At 39.2% G+C, this 27650-nt stretch overlaps 1 protein-coding gene and 2 pseudogenes across 4 annotated transcripts in view; 2 read left to right on the top strand and 1 right to left on the bottom strand.

Annotated features, from left to right (window-relative positions):
• ZNF385D (zinc finger protein 385D) overlaps positions 1-27650 on the bottom strand; it is a 940592-nt gene that overhangs the window by 623407 nt on the left and 289535 nt on the right. The window lies entirely within an intron of this gene.
• Positions 17698-18715, top strand: LOC125960273 (serine/arginine-rich splicing factor 11-like; annotated as a pseudogene).
• LOC101282905 (serine/arginine-rich splicing factor 11-like) lies at positions 18745-19389 on the top strand (annotated as a pseudogene).

Below are 27650 nucleotides of genomic sequence, written 5' to 3'. Positions count from 1 at the left end.
ACCATAGGTAAAAGGGAGCAGATTCATGGAGGAGAGACTGCTCAATTGTTCTCAGGAGTAAACGACAGGGAAGAATACAGATAATACTCACTTTTCTCCACAGCAGAGCATGGTTAATCAACCAAATGACTATATTTTAGGGACTTCCCGGTGGTGCAGTGGTTAAGAATCCGCCTGCCAATGCAGGGGACATGGGTTTGAGCCCCGGTCCGGGAAGATCCCACATGCCGCGGAGCAGCTAAGTGCGTGCGCCACAACAACTAAGCCTGCGCTCTAGAGCCCGTGAGCCACAACTATGGAGCCCATGAGCCACAACTACTGAGCCCACATGCCACAACTACTGAAGCCCGCACGCCTACAGCCTGTGCTCTGCAACAAGAGAAGCCACCGCAATGAGAAGCCCGCGCACGGCAACGAAGAGTAGCCCCCTCTCGCCGCACCTAGAGAAAGCCCACCGCGCAGCAATGAAGACCCAACACAGCCCAAAAAGACACAAAAGACAATATTTTAAAGCATGCTGCCAACCGAGATACACAGAGGTCACCAAGTTTGGGTCCAAAAAGAGTAATGATTGGAATAAGTCTTCTATATATGAAGTGATCTAAGAGGAAAAGCAAGAGAATTACATCAAGTGACGAAAGTATTGTGAGAAACTCACAAACCCAGGGAGAATGGAATAGTGGGAAATACTGGAATGAGAGAGAGAGAAGAAAAAGCAGGAGCACTATAAACATCAGGGTGTATGGTATAGAAAATTGAATTTCATTCAATTTCATTGAATTGCACTAACCAAGAGCAAAGTGCTGGACTAGGATTTGCAAGGACAACAGGATGACTAATACACGTGAAAGAAGATGTCTCTCAACTAAATACAAACATCCATGAGAGACAAAATGTGTCAGTGGTAGGCTCCCTAAATTACTAAGGAGACTTTATAAATTACTGGCTAACTTCACGATCCCTGGAATCAAATGGCCTTCCTTAGAATCCTGGCTGTCCTACTTACTATCTGCCTGCCCTTTGACTTGTTTTTTTTTTACCTCAGTTTCTTCATCATTAAAATGGGGATAATAGGGCTTCCCTGCTGGCGCAGTGGTTGAGAGTCCACCTGCCGATGCAGGGGACACGGATTCGTGCCCCGGTCCGGGAAGATCCCACATGCCGCGGAGCGGCTGGGCCCGTGAGCCATGGCCGCTAAGCCTGCGCGTCCGGAGCCTGTGCTCCGCAACGGGAGAGGCCACAACAGTGAGAGGCCCGCGTACCGCAAAAAAAAAAAAAAAAAAAAAAATGGGGATAATAGTAGCACCTGTTTCACAGAGTTGTTCAAGGCAGTTAAATGAGATAATACACGCAGAACAGCTGGAATGGAGCCTGGAGCAGGATTGACATTGACAAATGTTATTAGTGTTGCTGTTGGTGTCATTATCATCATAATCTACAGACTGAAGTAAATTTTATTCTACTAAAGCAGAGTTCCAAACACATTCTTTACTTACATTCCCGACAGCTTAATGAATCAAAAGTTTCATGAAACTAGCCTTATTTAGGGAGCTTAATTCTAATTCTTTTGGTTGTAGGCAGAAAAGAAACAGTTAATATTCTGACATCAAGAACTTCAGATCTTGATAATAAATGATAAGCATCACAGATTCCTACATGCTAAGCAAAGAAATATACACCCAATCTTAGTTATTTATATATTTATTTCAATTTTTTGTCAGTTATGTAAATTATAAATCATTTTCTTCACCTATTTGTCTACTTGGGTCTTACATATTTATTTCAATTTTGTCAGATATATTGATATAAATTGTAAATAGTTTGCTTGGATTCTATTTTCAGGTCATTTATGACAGTTTGCCGATATGAAAGTTTAAACTTTCATGTATTCAATTCTGTTGTCTTTTTCTTCTTTGTTAGCTGTTTTGGGATATATGTCCACGTGCCACATTTATAACAATATTGATCTATGTTTCTTCTACGATTACTTGGGGTTTATCCTGATGCTGAGTGTGAACTGGAAGACCTAACTTTAATTTCTCTATTTGGTGTACTTTCACCACTAATAAATAAGGTACATTGAGAAGTTTTCCTTTGATTGCGCTAAACTTAATAACGTAAGAGGTATTTTTGCTCAAGCGTTTGAATAAATCTATTTGTAAACCGGAAAACAACAAAAAAAAGAAATATACACCCAAGACTCTATAGTTAAGCATGTTTCTTAAATGCACACTGCAGTGATGGATATTATCATTATTGGGTCTATTATCTCAAAGAAAGTTAAAATATATATGATCAGGCATGATCCTAAGGATGGAGACTCCAAATTATAATTAAATTACCTTTCATTTCAACAATGCCTTGCAATTTATATAGTGGTCAAGGGAGGTTTTGGGGTTTCGCAATGACATACTAACAAAATGACTATAAAAGATCCCTAGGCAGAACATGGAAAGAAGCCAAAAGTGGGAAAGCTATTGCCAAAAGTAGCTAAAAACCTCTAAGGACGTCAATATGACTGATGTAAATCATGAATGGAGCCTTCTAAAATGATTAATAACAATACAAACTTTCTCTTTGGCTATGACCCAAGCAACAGACAGAATATATAAGATACAGGTAAGAAGCAGGCTCATCGTCAGAGGCAGATGGCATGCTAGCCCTAGAAAATGTTACCTTTCTAACCCTGAAAGCATCACACCCTAGTTTTAACAACCCCAGTAGCTTCTTAACTAGTACATGCTAAGTTTAGAACTTCTGATCATGACATCCAATGTCCTTATCTACCTGTCTCCAGTCTACCATTCCAGCCAAATTTTCCATCATTCTCCTTTAATGCAAAGTGTACCATAAATCTAGTCCCATCAGACTAGAGAATATTCAATTTTAGCGTATTACTTTGAATCACATGAAAGTATAGGCAGTAAGCTACTTTCGACCTGCAAAATGACAATTTCATGTGGTTCAACCTAATACGAAACATAAAAAGGAGACATTTTATGTTAAATTTTCTGCAAATCTAGGATAATTATATTCCAAGATTGTTAGGGAAACTGAATAGGTTACTAAATGATTTTGGTTAAAAAAAAAAGACATAATTTTTATGAGTGTACTGTTTTAGGCACTGAACTTTTGATGGATGTATTCCATTGGCTACTCCAGGACTCTCCATTCTTTTCCACCCTGTTCTGTGACTGGGATACTAATCTACATTGGGCGCATCAACTGGCTTCCTTGTCCTCTGGCTCTTAATTGGATTTAGCCACCGGGGATCCCTGGCGGGATATCAGAGCGAAGGAAGAGCAGTGGGTTGGAATTTGGTTTCCTGCTCTGTCCATGCGGAGTTGCTTGAGGCTGGCTGTGTATCCGTCCCCTGTTCCCATTGATGGTCACTGCTCTTCCCTAGGTTTCTGTGTTTACCTGACTCCGCTTCTGAGCTCCTGCAGCTGTTCCTTCCTTTTGCTGTTAAACCTGTGGTGTGATCAACTCCACCATCATCCTCATGATTCTTCCACATGCTGCCCACACCTTAGTAAATGGTCTCCGTATGAAACCATTGTGAACCAACCACCCTAGTTTGAATGTGTCATCTGTTGTGTGCTGGAATACTAACTGACACAGGGCTAGATTCTTTATATATGTTATTCGCATTTAATTCTTACAACCCTTTGAGGAAGATTTCATTCTTATCCTCACTTTATGGGTAAAGTCACTGTAGCTCAGAGAGGCTAGATAACTTGCCCGAGATCAAACAATTGGTTGCAGATGTAGCGTTGGGATTTCAACAGTCTGACTCCATACCCTATGGTTGTGATGGGTGATGGGGATTTGCTATGCTGATTTTGTAAAATGATGAAAAATAAACTTCAGAAATCATATACTGATACAAAGAAATCGTGCTGATGACAAGTTTGTAGGGTGGATTATTCCTTAGACAAGGTAGGTTGTCTCATATGGTATGTTTTGGGGACATGGTAAACAATTATGGGAATAAAGTCTTAATTAGACACTGGAGACTTGCCATTTGATGTTCCAGGTTTGTGTCAACGACCTAAGTTGAAATACAGAGAAGACCGACATTAAATTTTCTGACGATGCAAAGCTGGGATAGAATCAGGATTTCTAAAATGCTGATGGGCTGGAAAAACTAGAGAAGGCAAATGACATTGAATGGCAATCACTGCTGCACTGAGCTATGTTTGTATTAGTCAACTCTCTTGCTTGCTAAAGACAGAGATGCAACTCAAACAGCCTTAAGCAGAGAAGAAGAGCATTTACTGACTCAGGTAACTGAAGATTCTACAGGTGAACATTAAATAAAAATTAAAGAAGGGCCTCAAATGATGTCATTAGATGAGATCTCCTCTTCTGTAGATTTCTCCTCTGCTTTCCTCTATGTTTACTCTTGAGAAGGTTCCTGTCACTGCACGGGTTGTTATTTTGCTTCTCAGGTTCAGAAGAGAAAAACTCTCTTTGAAACATCTCTACAAATGACCCAGAACTGTATATCATTGGCTCTGAAATACTGGACTGTGGCCAGAGGACTGTGGTATCTGATTGGCTTGACACGAATCCCATGCCCAGCTCTGAGAGGGGGATGAATCCTCACAAACACATGAATACAACTTAGAGAAGGGTGATAACACTAAAGAAAAATCAGGAAGATGTGATTAACAGAACAGTGAGTGAGGGTTAGATTAGACAAATACACCATGATAACTGATAATAACAACAAAATTCAAAACAATTTCAAAAATACAGAATGTGGAAGACATAGCTTAACTACAGTATTACTAATATTAAAAAGGTCTTGGGGGCTTCCCTGGTGGCGCAGGGGTTGAGAGTCTGCCTGCCGATGCAGGGGACACGGGTTCGTGCCCCGGTCCGGGAAGATCCCACATGCCGCAGAGTGGCTGGGCCCGTGAGCCATGGCTGCTGAGCCTGCTTGTCCAGAGCCTGTGCTCCGCAACGGGAGAGGCCACAACAGTGAGAGGCCCGCGTACCGCAAAAAAGGAAAAAAAAAAAAGGTCTTGGGCTTTTCAGATGACATGAAGCTCGATATGAACCAACAGGGTGAGTTGGATACTTAATATGGGCTCAGACTGGCTCAGTAACTGAAGTTACTGTAAAGCTCCAATTTAAGAAAGAACATCTAGACATTTGTACAGCTTCAGAATCAAAATGAACTCTTGTGTCTGAGATGGCTTGTTTGATTCTTTGGAAGATCACAGACTTGCGTCAAATACTAACTATTCAACCTCTTTTTTTTTTTTTTACTCTACATTAGGCAAGAGGTCTGAGCTTTGCAATCACCAAATCAAGAGACTAATTTAAAATTCCAGTTCTCACAACTAGGATAGGTTGCAGTTCTCCAATTTCCTGGACCCTATTAACAGGCTACAGTTTGCAATGTTCCAGAGCTGAACAAAACTTCAAAGTGAGGAGTTCATTGTGGCTGACTCTGCCACACAGCTATCTCCTTGACATCTTTGCCACTCAGAGAGCAGAAGCCACTGTGATTTAGTTTAAAAGGGACAAAGCAGAGAGCATTCTGGGTGATATATCCCAAATGCATACACAGGAGCAGCAAGTATATGTGAAATCTGTAATTTCTTCTCAATTTTGCTATGAACCTAAAGCTGCTCTAAAAAAATAGTCTTTAAAAATATAAAAGATGAGGACTTCAGCTGAATGTGAGGAAGGAGAGTCAGAGAGGAAATGAACTAGTCCTTCTGATGATGGAAAGAGATGCTGTATGCAGAAACTTCCTTGTCATGATTTACTGTAAAGGGTATTAGATATATGATGCCAAATGGTGGGGGGCAGAGGTAAAGACTCTGCTTTGTGCAATTAAATATAGCGCACACACACACACACACACACACACACACACACACACACACACACACGGAAAACTTCTAGTAGAGAAAAAAGAGATAATTAAAGGGGAGGGGTTTTTAAGAAATGGGGAAGGAGATTCAGTCCAGAACACAAAACCAAATTTCGTCTTCCACAGTATTTGTTGGGAAGAGAAAGCTACAAGCTTCTACCTCCCTTTCAATTTTCACTTCATTTCCAGTTGCCAGAAAGTTATTTAGAGATTCAGAGAGATGAGCTCTTCATGAACAACTTTTCTAATACCATCTCATTTCAAATGCTGAGGTTAGGTGATATTTAAAAATAATTTTATGTATAAAGTACTGTAATCACTTTTAAAAATTATTCAGAACATCCTGTTTCTACTTTTTTTTTTTTTTTACCCTCTGTATTTTGGTTTCCAGAACTTTCCCTCAAGCCAGTGAAGCCTGGAGACATTGAAGTCATATCTAGGTTGTCTATATGTGGCTACTTGGGACCTCAGCTGCTCCTGAGAAATGAGACTCAAATCTCTTTGCCATTAATCAAAGATAGAATTATAACTGAGAAACAAATTTCTCTATCTCTAAGCCCCAGGTGAAGAGCTGGGGACTGTTCATATCCACTGCCTCCAGGGAAGAAAAATAATGAGGAAGGTAATCTGAATGACTAAACATTACTGAACAAGCACTTTTTAGTATAATTGTCAGCATTGGCAGATTCAACTAGGAGGAAAACTGATGATAGTAGCTTAGCACAACTGTTCCAACCAAAATGACAGTAGAGCAGGCAGCAGGGGATCTGCTAAGTGGGATAAACAAATGGCCACTAAGAAGAAAGAGTCAAAGGAAAATATTCACTTAGGGTTTCAATTCAAAGCACCAACATGCATTTTTGCAGACCAGATAAACTTTTCTAAAACTGCTCACTTCTGCTGCAATTTCATTAACCATATGTTTTCAGGACTATTATTCCTCACTGTCTTTCTCTCTGTACTAGAATACTCAATAGAGATATTCTCTTAAAAACACAATGCCTTGACAGCCCTTTGCTACATATGTTCATATACAAAGGACATTGGCGCTTGACTAAAATCTCGTTTAAGGTAGTTCATTGGCATTTAATTAAAATGGACAACCCACCAGCCATTTTCCCCCAAGTCTGCTATCTGGAATGCTCAGAGAACTACCATGGTAGGAAAGCAATTCCCTGCTCTTCCAGTGATGTTTTCTTCTTTCATTTTCTTCTCTCATTTTCATTCACATAAGTGATGGCAAATACCATGAGGTTTACTGAATGAGTTACTTTTAATGCCTAAGAAATCCATCATCTGTTGATTAATTCATTCAAGACAAGTTACATTCCAGTTGTGATGGATAGAGTCGAGTCGTCCTCAGATCAGTTTTCTGTTTGGAGCACATTGTAAAATACTCAAAAACAGGTAATTTTCTAAATTAAATTGTATTGGGAGAAGTAATTTATATTATGGAAAAGTTTTAAGGCTTATCCCATAAAAACAAAGGAAAAGTTGAACCAAGGAAAACTTTACTGTAGATTATATTGCATGTATCCAACAGGTAATTGGAAAATATATGTACATATTCAATTATACCTACTTTGAATAAACAAAGAACAATCACTAAGATTTATATTAATTTTTATGTGACCAAAATTGAAGAATTTGAAGGAAAAATTATACTCGTAACTGTACTATAAATTAACAGTTCACTTGATTTCTCTATGTCAATAGTAAAGACTTCCACTTTTGATTAAATCATTAAACAGATATAAGCCACATAATTTTTCCAAGTAAACTAAGCAGTTTTTAATGCCTTATATTTTCAGGTCTAATCTAATTTATAATTCTATTATTCCATTGAATATTACATATATTTAATATGTTATATATCTAATATGTTATATATCTAAATAAAATTCCAAAATTCTATGAATCCATTACAGTGCAATATAATATAGTATAATGTAATATAATATATATGTTTATATAAAATAAACTAAATAAAAACAACCCAAAACAGTGACTATTTCCTACTGACTTTCACAATCTATCCAGGTTTCTGACTTACTCCAAAAATTCAATATGTGATACAGATCTCTAGAGAGTAAATTTAAATCAAGGAGGAGATAAAATATACACCAGGTGAAAGCTTAGCGCCTCTCCATTACAGTCTATGGCAAAGACCACAAGCTGAAATTCTATCAAGGGCCAGGTAGGTGGGAATGTAACTGGGTGTAAGAAATCCCAGGTAGAACTGGTTTGAGTTTTGGGAACCATAGCACATTGGAGGGTACCTGTCCTCCTGAGGACATTCAGATTAGAAAGAAGTTTAAAATGACTGTGATCAAAAAAACAAAACAACAAAATAAACAAAAAACCCAAGTCTACAGACCAAATTCAGCCAGTGCATTTTGAACGTCTTAATTCATTTTCTGCAACATGTCACTTATTGTCATAATAGTGCTGTGTAACAAACCACAGCAAATCTCAGTGGACTGAATGGATAAAGAAGATGTGGTACGTGTATACAACTGAATATTACACAGCCATAAAAGGAATGAAATAATGCCATTTGCAGCAACATGGATGGACATGGAGATTATCACACTAAGTGAAGTAAGCCAGACAAAGACAAATATCATAAATCACTTATTTGTGGAATCTAAAAAAAATGATACAAATGAATTTATATACAAAACAGAAATAGACCCACAGACATAGAAAACCAACTTACGGTTATCAAAGGGGAAGGCGGGGAGGATAAATTAGAGTTTGGGATTAACAGACACACACTACTATATATAAAATAGATCACCAACAAGGACCTACTGTATAGCACAGTGAACTATACTCAATATTTTGGAGTAACCCCTAAGGGAAAAGAATCTGAAAAAAATATATATATATATATATATATATGTATAACTGAATCACTTTGCTGTACACCTGAAACTAACACAACGTTGTAAATCGACTGTACTTCAATTTTTTTTAAAAAAAAAACCTCATTGGGTTAAAGCAACTGTCATTTCTTCTCATGCTCATGTTTGAATAGATTGGATTCAGCTGATCTCAGTGGGTTTGGCTGGGCTCATCTACAGCCTGCAGGTTCCTTTCAAATAAGTTCCATGTGTCTCATGGTGGCACCCAGGCAGGATGGGCAATGGCCACTCAGAATGAGAAGGCAAATCAGTAAGGTTCCTCTATCCATCATGAAGCTGTGGCAGAGATGTGAAGTGCAACACAGTGAAATGACATATTGAAACTAATAATTTAACCAACCCTATCTGAGCATTTGCTGTGTGAGCCTGTGTAAGATATTTGTGGTAAAATCTCAGGCTCTAGAGAGACATCGACCTGATTTGAATGCTAGCCAAGCCATTTGCTAGCTGTGTGACCCTGGGCAGGTTCATCAAATTCTCTCAACCGCAGCTTATTCTTTCTCTTTTTTAACTTGAGTTACAAATTTTATTTTACCCAACATATCGAAAACAGTATCATTTCAACATGGAATCCCTATAAAATGTTAATAAAATATTTTACTTTTTGGGGGGGTGCCAACAGTGTGCATTTCATACTTATAGGTGTTTAGTATTTAAGGACATTTTCTTCCCACCCAAGGCTTACTCTTCTTAAAATAGAAATAACAATAGGAATAATACCTATCTCATAGTTTCTGTGCAGTAAATCAGATAATCATTTTAAAGTGACTAGCACTGTTCCTGGAACACAGCAAAACATTCAACATGATATGTTAGATCACATCATTATAAATTGCTTTGGAAAAGGACTTGGAATAGGAAAATCAGTATTTTGTTTTTATTATATCAACTGATATTGCAATCTCGTTACTTAAAAGCAGATGTAAATTACTCCAAAGCATTTTTTAAGCTCAATTTACTTTTTCTGGCCCCCACACCCTGGAAACACCAAATTGGCAGATAATTAGATCAGTTGAAATAAAGACTGGTGGAAAAATCATTATAATTCATGGTTTGCATCTGCTAAGCCTGGTATTTAGGCCATATTCTTGTTTACTCCAATCAAGCACTATCATGGAAAATAAATGAAGAAGGGAAGGAAGGAGAGAAAGAAGGAAGGGAGGGAGGGAGGGAGAAACCAACTCTAAATAATTCCAATTGATCATGCAGGACCCTTAGGCAATGCTACGGGAGCTGGCAGAGGCCAGGAAGGAATTGTAGTTTGGCTGAAAAAGAGATGGTTTCTTAAAATTCCTGTAATTCATGTTTTGATAATTCAACATTATTGGCGCTGTATCATCCACTTTCTTGTTGGACAAAACAAACTGTATTAGTCAGCACACTTTTCATTTCAAAAGAGTGGGGACTCAATGAAGCTTAAGTGAAGAATAAGAAATGGGGAAGGGAATTTGATATGAGCTGCTTCCAAAAAGCTGTCTTGGATTATCAACAGCTGCCTGGGACCCAAGCCTCCAGGATTCGAGCTAAGGCAGCAACACTCCTGAACTGCTGACTCAGCAAAACGGGCTCGGCTCTCCCCACTCCTCACACAACGATGGCCTCTTCAGAGAATTGGATAACGGATGTGCCATAAAGTGAGGCTGTGATTCCAACCCTGATTGGTCACAGGGCATGGGAGGCGGGCAGTTTATGGTGGGGGCAGGCAAATGAGTGTGGTCAAACAATATTTCAGGACCGTGAGCTCATTTGAGAGTTCTTAGAGTTAAATAATTCAGTGATGCCACATTAAAAAAAATAGGGACCTTACCATATGTTCTCTTTACATTTTTAAATACTTTTTGTTTTGATTGGAGTAATATGGCTTTACAATGCTGTGTTAGTTTCTGTTGTACAGTGAAGTGAATCAGCTCTATGTATACCTATATCCCCTCCCTCTTGGACCTCCCTCCCACTCCCCCATCCCACCCATCTAGGTCGTCACAGAGCACCGACCTGAGCTCCCTGTGCTATACAGCGGTTTCCCACTAGCTATCTGTTTTACACAAGGTAGTGTATTGATGTCAAACCTAATCTCCCAATTCATCCCACCCTCCCCTTCCTGCCCTGTGTCCACCCTTATGTTCTCTACATCTGGGTCTCTATTCCTGCCCTGCAGATAGGTTCATCTGTACCATTTTTCTAGATTTCACATATATGCGTTAATATATGATATTTGTTCTTCTCTTTCTGGCTTACTTAACTCTGTATGACAGACTCTAGGTCCATCCACATCTCTACAAATGACCCAATTTCGTTCCTTTTTATGGCTGAGTAATATTCCATTGTATATATGTACCACGTATTCTTTATCCATTCATCTATCATTGGTCATGAGAAAAGGGAACCCTTTTGCACTGTTGGCGGGAATGATAATTGATACAGCCACTATGGAGAACAGTATGGCAGATACTAAAAATAGAACTACCATACGACCCAGCAATCCCACTACTGGGCATATACCCTGAGAAAACCATAATTCAAAAAGAGTCATGTACCACAATGTTCATTGCAGCTCTATTTACAATAGTCAGGACATTGAAACAACTTAAATAGTTTAAATTATTTTTAAATACTTTTATTGCAAATCTACACTATTTCAAATGTATGATGTGTTACATGAGCTTCTGAAAGCCAATTTGACATTTTAACCTTCGTTTATAATTTCCTTCGTATAGTTGGTTAAGGTCCTGTGGTTTGCCCTATGACTGCTGCCGGGTAACGGATGGACCACTGCCTACCTCCAGAGCAAGAAGTCTGGTATCTTCCCTTAAAGCCAGCTTTTTCCTCCGAACATCTTTTTCAGGGATGCTTATTAGCCAGGAGTGTAGTTGAGCTCACAGGAGTTTTAATTCAATCGCTCCTAAACTTCCAACTAGCTCTGATTTGAGAAGAAGGAAAAGAACATCCACATGACACATCACATTGGGAAGAGCCAAGCTGCCAGGAAATTACTTGCTGACCTGGCTCAGGAACTAAACTATCAGGAGTCATGTCTCCCAGTGGCACTCTGGAGATCCTGGAGGTGACCGCCCTTCTGGTCAGCACTGAGAGTTAATAAAACAACAAACGTCTCACTTGCGCAACAGGAGTGTGTGTGTGTGTGTGTGTGTGTGTGTGTGTGTGTGTGTGTGTGTAAGAGAGGGAGGAAAAGGGGGAGGAAGGGAGGGAGAGGGAGACACAACAACAGACACAACAGACACAACAAAGTGTCTGTGTGTGAGTGCGTGTAAGAGAGGGAGGAAAAGGGGGAGGAAGGGAGGGAGAGGGAGACACAACAACAGACACAACAGACAAAGTGTCTGTGTGTGAGTGTGCGGGTGGGGCTGTGAGCTAGGACTAGGGGATTAGGGTTATTAGCTTTCTTAACATCAACACCAACCTGGGGCTGGTGCTGGGAAGATTTTCCTCCATGAAACAATGCACCGAAGTAAGATAAGTGAGATAAGAGGTGGGTAATGGTATCCCTTTCTTGTGCAAAGCTAGAGAAATGTCTTTTGCGAAAGGGTTGTGGGGAGAAGAGGGTGGGCAGGAACCGTTTGCCAGAGCTTTCTCAGGTACATTCGTTTTAGGAAAGATTATGCACAGAACATCTGGAACTGTATTCCCTAAATCCATTCATCAGTTTCTGGGAATGTCTTTTTCTCTTCCAGCAGATATGGGGACTCAGTTTGAAGACCATATATAAATTCTCAAGATCAGAGATGATGTCAATTTTTTTCACTGCTGTATCCCTGGCCCTAAACACCCATCCTAGGTGCTCAACAAATATTTATTGAAAAAAATGAATAATAATGATTAAGTTCAAAGTGAATTTCAATCCACTATCAATACATACTCTATTTTCCATATGTAAGTGAATAGAGTAATATTAATGAAGGGAAAAGGATAGGCAAGCCTTTTACTAAAGGGGAAACTAAACCATTACTTGGTCAATAACTTTTAGTTATGTAAATGGTACTTCCTCTTTGGACAGAGAAAACGCACATTGATACACTGAATGCTCTAGAAAATTCTGGGAAATTTTTTAAACTTTGTTTATATTTCTAAAACTTATTTGAACAGTGAATCCATTTTAATTCTCATTTAAAACATTTAAACATCCATGGAAACTACTGACCCTACAGCATGAAGAAATAAAGTTTGGAATATTTAATACATGACATAACATAGATTATTATTTGGTTAGCACTGCTCAATCAGAAAATAAGAGAAAATCTAATAAGAAAGGCCATCCACTTGAGAAATTTTACAAAATAGTGACTATTAATTAAAGAAGAGAGTTTTGAGGTTCATTTCCAATTGCTTCATTATTCAGTTACCAGACATAGAATATTTTGACTCCTAAAGTATAAAAACGTTATCAAAAGAAATTTAAAATTGATAACAAACTTCATTTCATACCAAATTAAAATTAAATATTGATACTTTTATTAAACAAATTTTATATAAACGTATATGAACTAATAATCATGGGTATTTAAAGGCTTTATTGATTTCTCGCTCTCTGAGTGCAGTATTAATGTGACTGAAGCTTGGGTAACAGGGGAAAAGTTAATTTAATAACTTGGTAGTTGTAAAGAATGTTCTCTCAAACTAAGTTGTTTTCTGAATTTCTTCAAGGGGAAAAGCAATGTCTGAAAACATTTCAGCAGTGAGCATAAACTATAGAGAAAAGTACTCATTTATATATTAACTGACTAGTGCCATGAGGTCAGAGCCTTTGGGTTACCCTTTACCCCTTTATTTCTCTCCTGTACAAATGTACCTGAGTCTGACCATTTCCCTTCCCTGTCCTGTTCCCTATTCTAAGACACTGTCATCTCTGGATTCTGGGTCATCTCCCAGCTGGGAGTCCTGCTTGAACTTCTATCTCACTAGAGTTTATTCTCCAAAAAGCATCTAGCTTTTAGAATGTATGTTAGACCATATCATTCTCTTGTTCTCAAGCTTCCCTTGGCTTATATAACACTTAAAGTAAAACTCAAAGTCTTTAATGCCTATAGCCTCCAAGACTCTTGGGATCTGGTCCCTGGACACATTTCCAACCTCATTTCTTGTCACTCCCTTCCAACATTTCAGCCACACTAGCCTCCATAGTGTCCCTTGAGCATATCAAGTGTTAGCCTGTCAGGGGTGGTCTTTGCTAACCAAAAATGTGCCCTCTCTTACTCTCCCCCCCACCCCCTACCAAGGTCCCTGCCTACAGACACTCCACCAGCTATTACTGTACCCTGACTCATAGCTAACAATCTAGATTACTTGTAATCATCTGGTCACTTGCTGTTGCTCATCTCTGTCATGAAAATGCAAGATGTATGAAGGTATATCGTGATTCCTGTGTTGTTTGTTGCCTTAACCCCAGCACCTAGAACAGTACTGGTGAATAGCATGCCCTCAATAAATAATCACTGGATAAACTCATGAATAAAATAATTTTAAACATGAAAATATTTATTGCTACATTAAGACAATCTTTTAATACTTAAAATATTCAAAATTTCCATAAAGAATGAACATTCATTCCACTTCATAACATTGTACATGAGAAAATCTATATTCATAACTAAGAAAATATTGCCATATAAAAGGCCTGCTTCTTGTAGCAATCAAGAAATTTGGTTCAACCTCCTACACTGTTGATGGGAATGTAAATTGCTGCAGCCACTATGGAAAACAGTATGGAGGTTCCTTAAAAAACTAAAAATAGAGTTGCCACATGATCCACTCCTGGGCATATATCTGGAGAAAACTGTAATTTGAAAAGGTACATGCACCCCAATGTTCATAGAAGTACTATTTACAATAGCCAAGACATGGAAGGAATCTAAGTGTTTATGAATGGATAAAGAAGATGTGGTATATATATACAATGAAATATTACTCATCCATATAGAACAATGAAATAATGCCATTTAGAACAACATGGATGGACCTAGAGATTATCATACTAAGTGAAGTAACTCAGACAGAGAAAGGCAAATGCTATATGATATCACTTATATGTGGAATCTAAAATATGACACTAATGAACTTATTTACAAAATACAAACAGACTCACACACATAGAAAACAGTTTATGGTTACCAAAGGGGAAAGGGGGTGAAGGAGAAATAAATTAGGAGTTAGGGATTAACATATACACACTACTATATATAAAATAGATATACAACAAAGTCCTACTGTATAGCACAAGGAATGATATTCAGTATATTGTAATAAACCATGATAGAAAAGGATATGAAAAGAAAACGACTATATATATATATATAACTGGATCACTTTGCTGTACACCAGAAACTAATGCAATATTGTAAGTCAACTATACTCCAATTAAAAATAAAGAAGAAAGTTGGTTCAATTATAATGTGCCCAATTTGTGATGAAAATTTTGTAAATAAAGCGTACACTCTAACATACTTAACGTTGTGATGGTTTTAAAATATGTCTACAAATTTTTAAATTACTCAACTGCCTCCCATCCCCAAAGTGTGGCCCATCTCCACTGCCCCTAATGGACTGTGTGGGACTTGTGAGACTAGGTCCTTGAAGACATTGCAGCTTCCTCCTGCTCTATCACCAACTACCATGTGGTGAGAACATACAAGCAGCCTTTCGGGGACGTCCATGCAGCAAGTAACTGAGGCCTCCAACCAACAGCTGAAGTGCATCTTCCAGCCCTGGTCAAGGCTTTCAGTGACTGTAGCCACACTGCTTATAACTCCCTTCCAACATTTTAACCATCCTAGTCTCCATATTGTTCCTTGGACATCTCAGCTCCAACCGAATGAGGAACCCTGAGCCAGACTCACCCAACTAAGCCACTTCCACGACCCACAGAAATTACATGAGATGATAACAGTTTACTATTTATCCATTAATTTGGGGGTGACTTGTTATACAACAATGTATAACTAATACAGACATATAATACACCTTTTTCACTAAAACAGGGAATTCCTAAAGCAGCCATTGATATGAAATTTTGCCTGATTTCTTTAACTTTTCTGAACCTCAGTTTCTTCCTCTGAATAATGGAAATGATGTTATCTCTCACGTCGATTTACTGTGAAGATTAAACAATTTATCATATGTACACAATGACTAGAACACTGCCAAATTAATTTTTTTTTTTTTTTTTTGCGGTACGCGGGCCTCTCACTGTTGTGGCCTCTCCCGCTGTGGAGCACAGGCTCCGGACGCGCAGGCTCAGTGGCCATGGCTCACGGGCCCAGCCGCTCCGCGGCATGTGGGATCTTCCCGGACTGGGGCACGAACCCGTGTCCCCTGCATCGGCAGGTGGACTCTCAACCACTGCGCCACCAGGGCAGCCCCTAATTTTGATTTACTTACTTTTTCCTCAATAAGGAGCCTGCAAACATATTATGTCACTTTGTTTACACTTGTCTCAAAAGATTGATAAAAATGCAGGGAGGCCTCACAGTTACAGAGAGCTTGATTCCCAAATGCATCATGATACAAAACTGAGCGCATAAACTGTATTTGAAATAGGTTTTCTCATAAAAATTTCTAGGAAAAAAGAGCATAATACTTGGAAATCCCACTGAAGCCTATGAAAACTTATAAAGTCCCTCAAAGTAGTTAAATTGAAAATAACAATAGAACGAACGCCTATTTGTAGAGGATTCTGTCCTCAGACGCCCCTCCGAGGCTGAAGGAATTGTGTCCATCTGCTGGGCATGCCCCTGCTGACAGCCCTGATCTCAGCCTTCTCCAGGAATTATGCTCAGTTGAAGAGAGCTGCCCTCCCCGCCATCACAGCCCCTTTCTTGGGGCAGCCAGCATCCAGTGACGGGTTCACGTGGGACTTAAATGTCCAGCTCCCTGCCCCCAGCTGTGCAATTAGGAACAAGCCTCCCAGCTCCAACTCTCCCTTGGGGTGGCTGAGGCCTTTGTTGTGACTGCAGCACAGCCCCATTATTCCCTCTGACGGTTATTACTCCTGAGAGCACGCCCCAAGAAACTCTCTGTAAGCAAATCTCCGTCCCAGAATTTGCTTTCTGCAGAACCCAAGTTGCACCTCCTCGTGGGTCTCACTTTGCACTTCACCTTCAGGGATCTGCTGGCGTTACACTCTAGTTGTGGGTCTAGAGGAACAGAGGGAGGTGGTGAGGACACCCAGCACTGAGTCTTAAGGGAGGTCATTTCAGGTTCCTCAGGCAATGCAGGCTAGTCCCCCCAGAGGGCAGTGGGAAGAGACTGTTCTCTAACCTACGTGCTATTGTTTTAGGAAGAGGAAATGGAATTAGAGGGGCAGAGATTTTGTGATAATCTGCATGGTAACTCAAGGACAATTTTAAGAGCTATTAAAAAGTACAGAATCTGTTGATTATTATATGAATTTCTTTAATAATGTATCCTTAATGCTAGTGTATCAATAGGGTAATTCACCTAGGCAAGCACCCATCATGTTTTGACAGTATAATGTCGGAATTAAGATCATGGCCTCTAGAATCTTAGAAATGTGAGTTCAAATCCAAGTTAAGCTTCTCGCTGTCTGTAAATTCTTAAATAAATTAGTTAACCTTTCCCAGCTTTGATTTTTAGATCCATATAACAGGGAATATAAGACCGACCTCTCAAAATTATTGTGATCACAATGAGATAATACCTGTAAACCATTTAGCTGTTTGCTCCACGTCTTAAAACCTCAATACGTGATGACTGTTTCTGTTTTTGTTACAAACACACAAAGCAAAGGTACTAAAAGAGACTTTCCTGATGTTTGCAATGGGTCATCTTAAAAGACAGGGCACCGCCAGCGTCTGGGGCAGGAGGACAGAGGAGCCCTTCCCGTTGCCGGTGCCGGCCTTATATCTTGGAATTACTTCGCTCGAGAGCGAGTAGGCAAGAGCGCCATAAGCAATACTACCATCGTCCCCAGCACTGGGGGCCCGGGCCTCAGCGGCGGGCCAGGGGGCGGGGGAGGGAGCGGCACCGAAGTAATTCAGGTGACTAATGTCTCCCCGAGCGCTAGCTCTGAGCAGATGCGGACCCTCTTCGGTTCCCTAGGGAAGATCGACGAACGGCACCTCTTCCCGCCTGATGATTCGCCTTTGCCATTCTCATCCCGAGCCTGCTTTGTTAAGTTCCATGATCCAGACTCAGCAGTTGCGGCACAGCATCTGACAAACACTGTATTCGTTGACAGAGCTTTGACAGTCGTACCATATGCAGAAGGAGTTATTCCTAAGGAGACTAAGGCTTTGTCTCTGTTGGCACCAGCTAATGCAGTGGCAGGTCTTCTGCCCGGTGATGGACTCCTGCCTACTCCCAACCCACTTACCCAGATTGGCGCTGTTCCACTGGCTGCTTTGGGAGCTCCTCTCTTGGTCCTGCCCTTGCTGCACTTGGGCTTCCTGGTGCAAACTTGGACTTCTCAGTCTCTTGCTGCCGATCAGTCGCTGAAACTTATGAGTACTGTTGATTCCAAGTTGAATCATGTAGCTGCTCGTCTTGTTTCACCAAGTCTGAAATCAGCTACCTCTAGTAAAGAAATAGAGGAAGCCATGACGAGGGTACCAGAGGCACACTTCCTCATTTCTGCTGCTATATGACCAGGTAAGAAGGAAGAAAAACGAAGGCACTCGAGGTCAAGATCATGTTCTAGGAGGAGGAGGATTCCCTCATCTTCTAGGCACAGGTGGTCAAGAAGCAGATCAAGGGCTTCCCTGGTGGCGCAGTGGTTGAGAGTCCGCCTGCCAATGCAGGGGACACGGGTTCGTGCCCCGGTCCAGGAGGATCCCACGTGCCGTGGAGCGGCTGGGCCCGTGAGCCATGGCTGCTGAGGCTGTGTGTCCGGAGCCTGTGCTCCGCAGCGGGAGAGGCCACGACAGTGAGAGGCCCGTGTACCACACACACAAAAAAAAAAGCAGATCAAGAAGGCGATCACATTCTAAGTCAAGGAGTAGACAACGATCCAAAAGTCCAAGACAGAGAAGATCTCATTCCGGAGAGAGGGGTAGAAGGTCAAGGAGCACATCAAAAAACAGAGACAAAAAGAAAGAAGACAAAGAAAAGAAATGTTCTAAAACACCACCAAAAAGTTACAGCACAGCCAGACGTTCCAGAAGTGCAAGCAGAGAGAGATGACGATGAAGAAGCAGTAATGGCACAAGATCTCCTAAAAAGCCTAGGTCTCCCAAAAGAAAATTGTCTCGCTCAACATCCCCTAGGAGACATAAAAAGGAGAAGAAGAAAGATAAAGACAAAGAAAGAAGCAGAGATGAAAGAGAACGATCCACAAGCAAGAAGAAGAAAAGTAAAGATAAGGAAAGGGAACGGGAAAGAAAATCAGAGAGTGATAAAGATGTAAAACAGGTTACACGGGGACTACAATGAAGAGGAACAAGGGTATGACAGTGAGAAAGAGAAAAAAGAGGAGAAGAAACAAAAAGAACCAGGTTCTCCAAAGACAAAAGGATGTTCTGTGGAAAAGGGAACTGGCGATTCACTAAGAGAACCCAAAGTGAATGCAGATGATCTCAAGAAGAAGACATGGATATGAGTGACTGAATATTGCGTCTGTGGGACTCCAACTGTATACACGCATCAGTGTCATTCCGCTGTGTGATTTCTTAACGCTGTATTTGTTCATCTCAAATCTAGGTGTATACAGCTCTGCGTCATAAATGGTTATAAAGCTCTTGATGTTGATATTAGTTATTTACATCCAAAAGCTTTTAGAAAAAGGATACATGAGTAACCAATTCTTGACAGGTAGAAATCTGATTGAGTAAACAAGCAGTTTTACTATTCTGGGTCTGCTTCATAACAAGAATGAAAAGCTGCACGCATCTATAGTAGGCATGGATCGTTTATGTTGTGTGATCTCCTTTATTAAGTTTACTTACAGTATTTCTAGCATTTGATTCATTGCCGTAATAAGAGCCATGTAGGGAATGCACTGATTCATGTTAATTGTGGCAGGAATATCCTAAATGCCATTCAAATCCTCCAACATGATGGATCTACTTATGGTCTTGTTTGTTGACATAACACATCAACATTCTTATAGTTACAACTGGAAATGAGCATTTGAAACAGATAAGCCTTGTGGCTAAAATTTTGTGGCTTTTGTTTAACTTTGAAAGGTTATATATGCACTAACCTTTTTTGATGGCTATAATTAGACTTCAATTACAGAAGCAAGATTTCAAATGAAGCTGTCTTTGGCAGTAAGTAAATAGCATATTTTGAAGTAGAGTTGTATACTTTTTCATAAAATGTTTGGGAATTTTTTTTCCTAAAATAATTTATTGAACATCTACATCAGTGAAAGTTACCTGCCTATGCTGAAGTCCATCTGTAAAAGAAAGTTATCTCTTGTCCTGATTTTCAATTTTCCACTTTTATTAATTTGTTTTAATCTTGTTGGAAAAGGGGGATAGTGCATTTTAAATTGACCTTCATATGCTTTTAAAAATAAGACAAATCTACTTGATAATGTACTTTTTAGTTGATCTCAATAATTGTATAAAACCAATAAATTTTGTGTTACTGTTACTGCAGTAGTAATCTGAGGCACACAGTGATTCCATGTGAAATGCAAAGTAGTTAGGCAACTGTTTTCTTACAGGAGTTTCCAAGCTTCACTTTTGTGCAGTAAAAACAAAAGTACTATAGTCTGTGCCATGTCGGTGTACAGTTTCTGAAATTGTTTTACAAGACTTTGATAAGAAAACCCTTAAACTTAAAAAAAAAAAAAAAACCAAGAAAAGAAAAAAGAAAGACAGGGCAAAGAAGAAATGTAATGTAATGCTGAAGGGCCTTGCCCCTTATCTCAGAAATCTGGTTAAAGCCCGCAAACATGCGAACAATAGCTAGAAGCACCCTCCATACACCTCCACTTCCCTTTTGGGGAAACCGAACAAGTTTCCCCAAAAGGTGACCAGACTGGCCTTTCTGCCCTTATGCTAACTTTATTCAGTAAGTACAAATATAATACAAACATAAATAATATATAGTAAGAGTAGATGTAAATAGAAATATAAATGTTAACTATATACAGAAGAGGAGTTTAGTGTTCTGGAATTAATAACTAAGGAAATTATTTGGCTTTTCTCTTGCCCTCCTCCTAAGACTTTGAGAGATCTGCCAAGAGAAGCACTAACAGAGGAGGAGGACCTTTAAGAGGGTGAAATAAATACCCCAGACCCCAGCTAGATAGATGCCTGCAAAGCTGCAGAAACAGTCAAAATGACACCCAACTCAGATGTCTAGAGTGCCTGCGAGAGCTTGTCTCTGCTTGATTGTGAAGACTGGTGCCTTCTTCTCCAGAAAGTTCTGAAGGTGGGAAGACTCTGGAACATTCCCCAATGGCAGAGCAAAGAGTAGGGCAACAGGAGTTTATGGTCTGCACTCCCATGTTGGTGTGGCAGGGATACCTGAGTTGGCCCTGCAGGTGGGTGTATGACAGCATCCAGGGGTAAGCCAACTTGATGGGACCTTAATCAAGGAGGGCCTTGCTTGCTTGGGCAAAGCAAACAGATCAATCTGTTGAGGAACGGAGTGGGTGTGAGAATAAGCAAGTGGAAGGTTGGAGCATGTATTGCTCCAATTAGGCAAATACACAGACCAGAAATCTGGCAAAGGAGGTCGTTTCCAAAGAACATAAAATACACTGCAGTAGAAAACCAGCACAAAATACCTATCATGACCAGTAGCCACAAATTGTACCAGGAATAAAAGACATTTTGTCCTTTTTCTTTTAATCTCTACACTCACTACACTGAGTCTGGAAAAGTCAGAAGGGAGAGACAGAAAAAATAAAACACAGATCACAGCCTTGTCTAAGTGGACTGGGGGAATCCGAGTAATATTTGAGGCTCGATTTTGAAATCGGATCACCTAAGGATTGTTTATCCCTGAAAGTGAGGATTATCAAAAAATAAGATTGTTCTTATGATTGAAAATGACGAGAGCTACTGTATCTTGCTGAGATGCCTTCAGTGCCAGGGAAAGGAGAGCCAACAGAGAAAGGTTGAAAGGAATGATGGGAGAAAAAAAATGCAGTCTGTTTCTGTGGTGTATTATGTTCAGCCCATTCAGTAAGTTGGGATAGAGTTAAAAGATATTTCCAGACAGGAGGAAAAAAAAAGACCCTTTATGAGACAATTGTAGTTTTGAAAAATCAAATATGAAAGAAAGGACAAAAATGTGTTCCTAAGGGGGAAAATAAAGGTGAAAAGATGCTGGGTGAGATGATTCCCTACCTATGCACCAGGGGGCACTGTAAAAGCAGGGCAGCTTTGTTGTTAGCAGTAACTAGACCAGAAGAAGAAATGCAGTTCAGGAGGAACACCTATGAAGGTAAGTGGTGCACACTTAGCTATTTACGTTTAGCTCACGTTTCCTAGCTGGTGGCTCAGGACCTGAGATGGAGCATAAATGTCATATGAACAAGAAACTGAAAATACATCTCTTCGGAAACATAATCCAAGTTGCTAAATAAATTTCACCTCTACTGGTTTCTTCACACTATCAGTGATGTCTATAATCAGACGTGCCCCATTCCTGTTTAGTTTCCCTCCTTTCTAACATCCATAAATTCAGCAGGGGATGATGAAAGTCTAGATCACACCCAGGCATCTAACGCGACTGTAAAGAAGCATTCGTTCCCTCGGTGGAATTACTGTTTTAATGTTCCCGCTTTCCAATTTACATCATTTAGAAGCTGTTCAAGTAATGGCAGAGGCATCAGAAAACAAAAGGGACTATGGAAAAGAAGATTACTTGTGTCTGTGTTCTATTCATCACATTGCTTGTTGAGTTTATATCACTGGCTTCAGATTTATCCCGTTTCTTGTCTTTTATGACTGGAGACATTAAGGGCAACCTGTCAGCTCTGTAAAATAACATCTGTAATCCTCTAAATCTTCTCCATGTAATCTTTAATAACTGTCTTACGTTCAAGTTGACGGCAAAGCAAGTAATAGAATGCTTAATACCATTTTATAGGTCACATAACACAACAGTTTATTTTAGTTCAACAAGGCGATAACAGGTAACAGATAATGAAGTCATTACAGATTTGTACAACATAGTTTGTGAGTTGGCAACAGCTTCAGAAAAGCCTTAGAAAATCTTCTTTTGAGCTATAACAAAACAGAAGTGCATTTCCCATTTTTCTCTCTTTCTAATGTCTCAGGAGAGTCAATCTCAGAGTTGCTGCACTTCAATTTTCAAAACCTGATGCCTATTATTATGTAAACAAATCAACTTTTTCATGGGAAAGGATGTCTTTCTCCCAGAACTTCAAATGACAAAAGTGAAAGACGCAAAGAAGTGATTATTCTACAACCATTTAAGAATACAAAATTATCTAAGACCTCTCTAATACAGTAACAATCACTGGCTGCCTGTGACTATTGAAATAAAAATAGCAATTAATTGTAATGCCATAAAGTGTAAAATCCATTAACTTTAACAAGATTGTATTCTTCCATTATGGCTTCTCTCCATTTTATCTATTTTAATAGTTTAAACCTAGCTATTTTAGAGGCTCTTTCAGATCACTGTATAATTTCTAGATATCTTGGTGCTAACTCCACTCATTTTTTGCACCTAGTGACACTGCGTCCTCACAGGAACCAGACAACTCTTTGGCAGTTTAGTTCCAGCTCCATGCTTTTAGCAATACTACAAATCCTGTCCCCTCTTTGGCATCTGACCGTCCAGTGGTTAGGACTCTGCACTTTCACTGCCAAGGGCGTGGGTTCGATCCCTGGTCAGGGAACTAAAATCCCACAAGCCACATAGCATGGCCCCCCAAAAAAAACCCAAAAAACAAAACTCAAAATGCCATCCTTGGCATATCTGTGTGTAGCGATCTGAGAGCTAAATATTTCTCTATTTCCTCCCTCCCTCCCCGTCCATTACTCACTCTTGAACTTTAACTTTCATTATATTCTTTGGAAGATCTACTCCAGCAGTTGGATGTGCCTGGTTTCCTACCAGTTCAACACCATTCACTAACACCCTCTCTGGTTGGTGATTTTTCTTTGATCCTTTTTTGCATCTTCTTTTCCTCATTCCCTCCCATATATTTTTGAGGTCTAATTCCCATAATAAAATTTACATTCTACATACTCCTAGTTGAACCCTAATTGAACTCTTATACCAAAGATAATTGAATTTCTACAGCTGGTATGTGAGGAAGGATGCTACAGAAGTGCTGGCAAATGCACAACTGTGAAGAAATGCTTCCAGCTACAAGTAACAGAGAGTCTATTAATAGTATCTTAGATCAAAATGTCATGTAAAGCTAACTTAACAATAAATATAAAAAAAGGTATCTCAGAATTGGTACAGACACTTCAAGATATCATTACATACCAAGGCTCTAATTTACTCTCCATCACCCTCAGCTTCAATCTTTCGTTTTTATGTTTGGTGTTTCATTGTCACAAGAGGGCTGCCATGTCTCCAGAAATCACATCTGTGTTCAATTCATAAGAAGGTATAAAGTGCAAGATTAGCAGCAGGTGTCCCTTGTGTTAGAAAATCCAATGTTTTAACAAATTCCCCCCCAGCTGATCTCTCCTTATATCTCATTGGTCAGTATTGAGTCAAAGGAAAAGTGAGATCATGGTGACTCAGGCTAATATGGATAATCTCTTGAATATGGCTGAAGGGTCTACGTACCCTCACAACATAGGATCTCTAGCCACTGGTTAACAAATCAAGGTTCTTATAGCAGGAAAGGAATATACGAGGGGAAAGCAGGATGTTTATTGGGTAGGCAAGAGCCAGTGTCAGCCTTGGGATGGGGGGAGGAGGAACAGAATATATTCAGGATATGGCAAGACCCCAGTGGGGCTGGATTAGATAGTAAATAGGTGATATAAAGGTAAGAGAAGCAAAAAAATGGCGTGCTAAACATGATGGACTTGACTCTAGAAAACTGAAGTTCATAGAAGAGTTTGAAACAGAAGAATGACACAAACATATCAGTGTTTTAGAATGGTATCTACTACAACTTTTTGGTCTCTAAGGGGAAATAAAATGTCTCCACAAAGACTCCCTCTTCCCATAATCTTTCCCTAAGGAGGAATGAAGATGAAACCCCAGGATTCCAGACCACTTTTCTAGGTGCAAAGGTAGTAGATACGCCACAGCATTGATAAACGGGGACTCCTCTACATGGCCCTCTTTCCCTTCTGTGTCCCCTGAAACAGCCCAGACCAAACCAGCAGCCTAGGGAACCTCAACTAAAGGCAGGCGCCTTCCTTTGCTCCCCACGTCCCCTGTTGCTTTTGTGCTGCTGTCTGGTACAGGATGGATTTCAGAGTGCTAAGCTCTTGGCTACACTTAGAGAAAAGAACAACCTAGGGCAAATGAGACTTTGCTGCTCTGCTATTCTAATTGCTTTATTTTTTGTGTCACAAATTGGCTGAGTTCTGTACTGTGCCCTCACATTGATAACAGTGCTTTCCTAGAATTGAAAACACATTAATTTCCTTCTTGGTTTGATAATTTTCCACAAATGTATCACTTAGAACTTTAAACATAAGCAAACTTATATTTTATGAACATTATCTATTCACATTTTTTTAAAAAAAACTGGTGATTTTATCTATTTAAAGCACTATCTATGCCCTGGATAAAGAAAGGGGTTCGCTTATTTTTAAATAGTACCACCTAAAATTATTTTTCTAAAGAGACAAGACAAGCAATACATCCTACAGAGAAGCTGATGTCTGTGAAGTAACTGCTTTCTAGATACATTGTTCCTAAATTTTAAAACTTTATATTTAGCATGTCACTGGATGGCACACACATTGCTAATTTTTGCCCGTTATAACTTGTAAGAGGGTGTTAGTTGGGTGCTTTGTTCAATATTTTAAATTTACACTTAGAAAAATGAAACAAGTTTCTATGAGGGTTCCTCCCGGCCTTGGACACATTATGATGAGGGGACACAGAAAGGTGAGGCTATTTTCAAAGGACCAAACAGCTGTTTTAGTCACAGAAAGTCCTACAGTCACTTAAGGATAAAGGGCATGAGAAAACACTAAATAAAGATAAAAAAGTAAACAAAATTTTCAAATGAAAAATCAGAATATTTATAATGTTAAACTTTGTTAAGCGTCCAAGAAATCCAGATAAATGATGTCACCAAAGCAAACCACTGCAGCATCCCCAGGTTTATAGGTAAACCAAGCAATTACAGAAGCATAAACATTAACAAATGAGGTCACTTCCAGTTATGTTATTTGTCAACATTTGACAAAATTCAACATCCATTCATGATAAAAATCCTCATCAAAGTTGGTATAGAGGGAACGTATCTCAACAAAATAAAGATCATTTGTGACAAACCCACAGCTAACAACATACTCAATGGTGAAATGCTGAAGGCATTTCCACTGAAGTTGGGAACAAGACAAGGGTGCCCACTCTTGATACTTCTATTTAACATAGTATTGGATGTCCTAGCCACAGCAATCACACAAGAAAAAGAGATAAAACGCATCCAAATTGGAAGGGAAGAAGTAAAACTGTCACTATTTGCAGATGACATGACACTATGTATAGAAAACCCTAAAGACTCCACCAAAAAACTATTAGAACTAATAAATGAGTTAAGCAAAACTGCACAATACAAGATTAATATACAGAACTGTGTTGCTTTTCTATACACTAATAATGAACTATCAGAAAGAGAGCAAAAAAAAAAATTCGATTAAAATTGCATTAAAGAAAATAAATACCTAGGAATAAACTTAACCAAGGAGGTGAATGACCTATACTTTGAAAACTACAAAACACTGATGAAGGAAATTGAAGATGATAACAAGAATGGAAAGATATCCTGGGTTGACAGACTGGAAGAATTAATATTGCTAAGATGGCTATCCCACCCTAAGCAATCGATATATTTAATGCAAACCCTATCAAAATACCCATGATACTTTTCACAGAACTATAACAAATAATTCTAAGATTTACGTGGACCCATAAAAGACCATCATTTGCCAAAGCAAACTTGAGAAAAAAGAACAAAGCCAGAGGAACCATGCTTCCTGACTTCAAACTATACTACAATGCTATAGTAATCAAAACAGCATGGTACTGGCACAAAAACAGACATGTAGATCAATGGAAGAGAATAGAGAGCCCAGAAATAAACCCACGAACCTATGTTCAATTAATCTGCAACAACAAAAAAGGATGCAGAAACAGGGAGGCAAGAATATACAATGGAGAAAAAACAGTCCCTTCAATAAGTGGTGCTGGGAAAACTGAGAAGCTACATGTAAAAGAATGAGATTAGAACATTTCCTCACACCTTATACAAAAATAAAGTCAAAATGGATTAAAGACATGAATGTAAGACCAGAAAACATAAAAGTTCTACATGAAAACATATAACACGCTTTGACATAAATCATAGCAATATTTTTTTGATCTGACTCCAAGGCAAAGGAAACAAAAGTAAAAATAAACAAATAGGACTTAATTTAACTTAAAGGCTTTTGCACAGCAAAGGAAACCATTGACAATGAAAAGACAACCTACTGAATGGTCGAAAATATTTGCAAATGATGTGACCAACAAGGGGTTAATATGGAAAATATGCAAGCAGCTCATACAATTCAATATAAAAAAATAAAAAATGGGTAAAAAACATGAATAGACATTTTTCCAAAGAAGACATACAGATGGCCAACAGACATGAAAATATGCTCAACATTACAAATCATCAGAGAAGTGCAAATCAAAACCAGAATGAGTTATAACCTCACAGCTGTGAGAATGGCTACCATCAGAAG

Source organism: Orcinus orca, chromosome 5, assembly GCF_937001465.1.
Source record: "Orcinus orca chromosome 5, mOrcOrc1.1, whole genome shotgun sequence".
In the NCBI taxonomy this organism is placed as follows: Eukaryota; Metazoa; Chordata; class Mammalia; order Artiodactyla; family Delphinidae; genus Orcinus; species Orcinus orca.
Note: the sequence above shows the minus strand (reverse complement) of the source record. Positions and strands in the feature narration are given on the sequence as shown.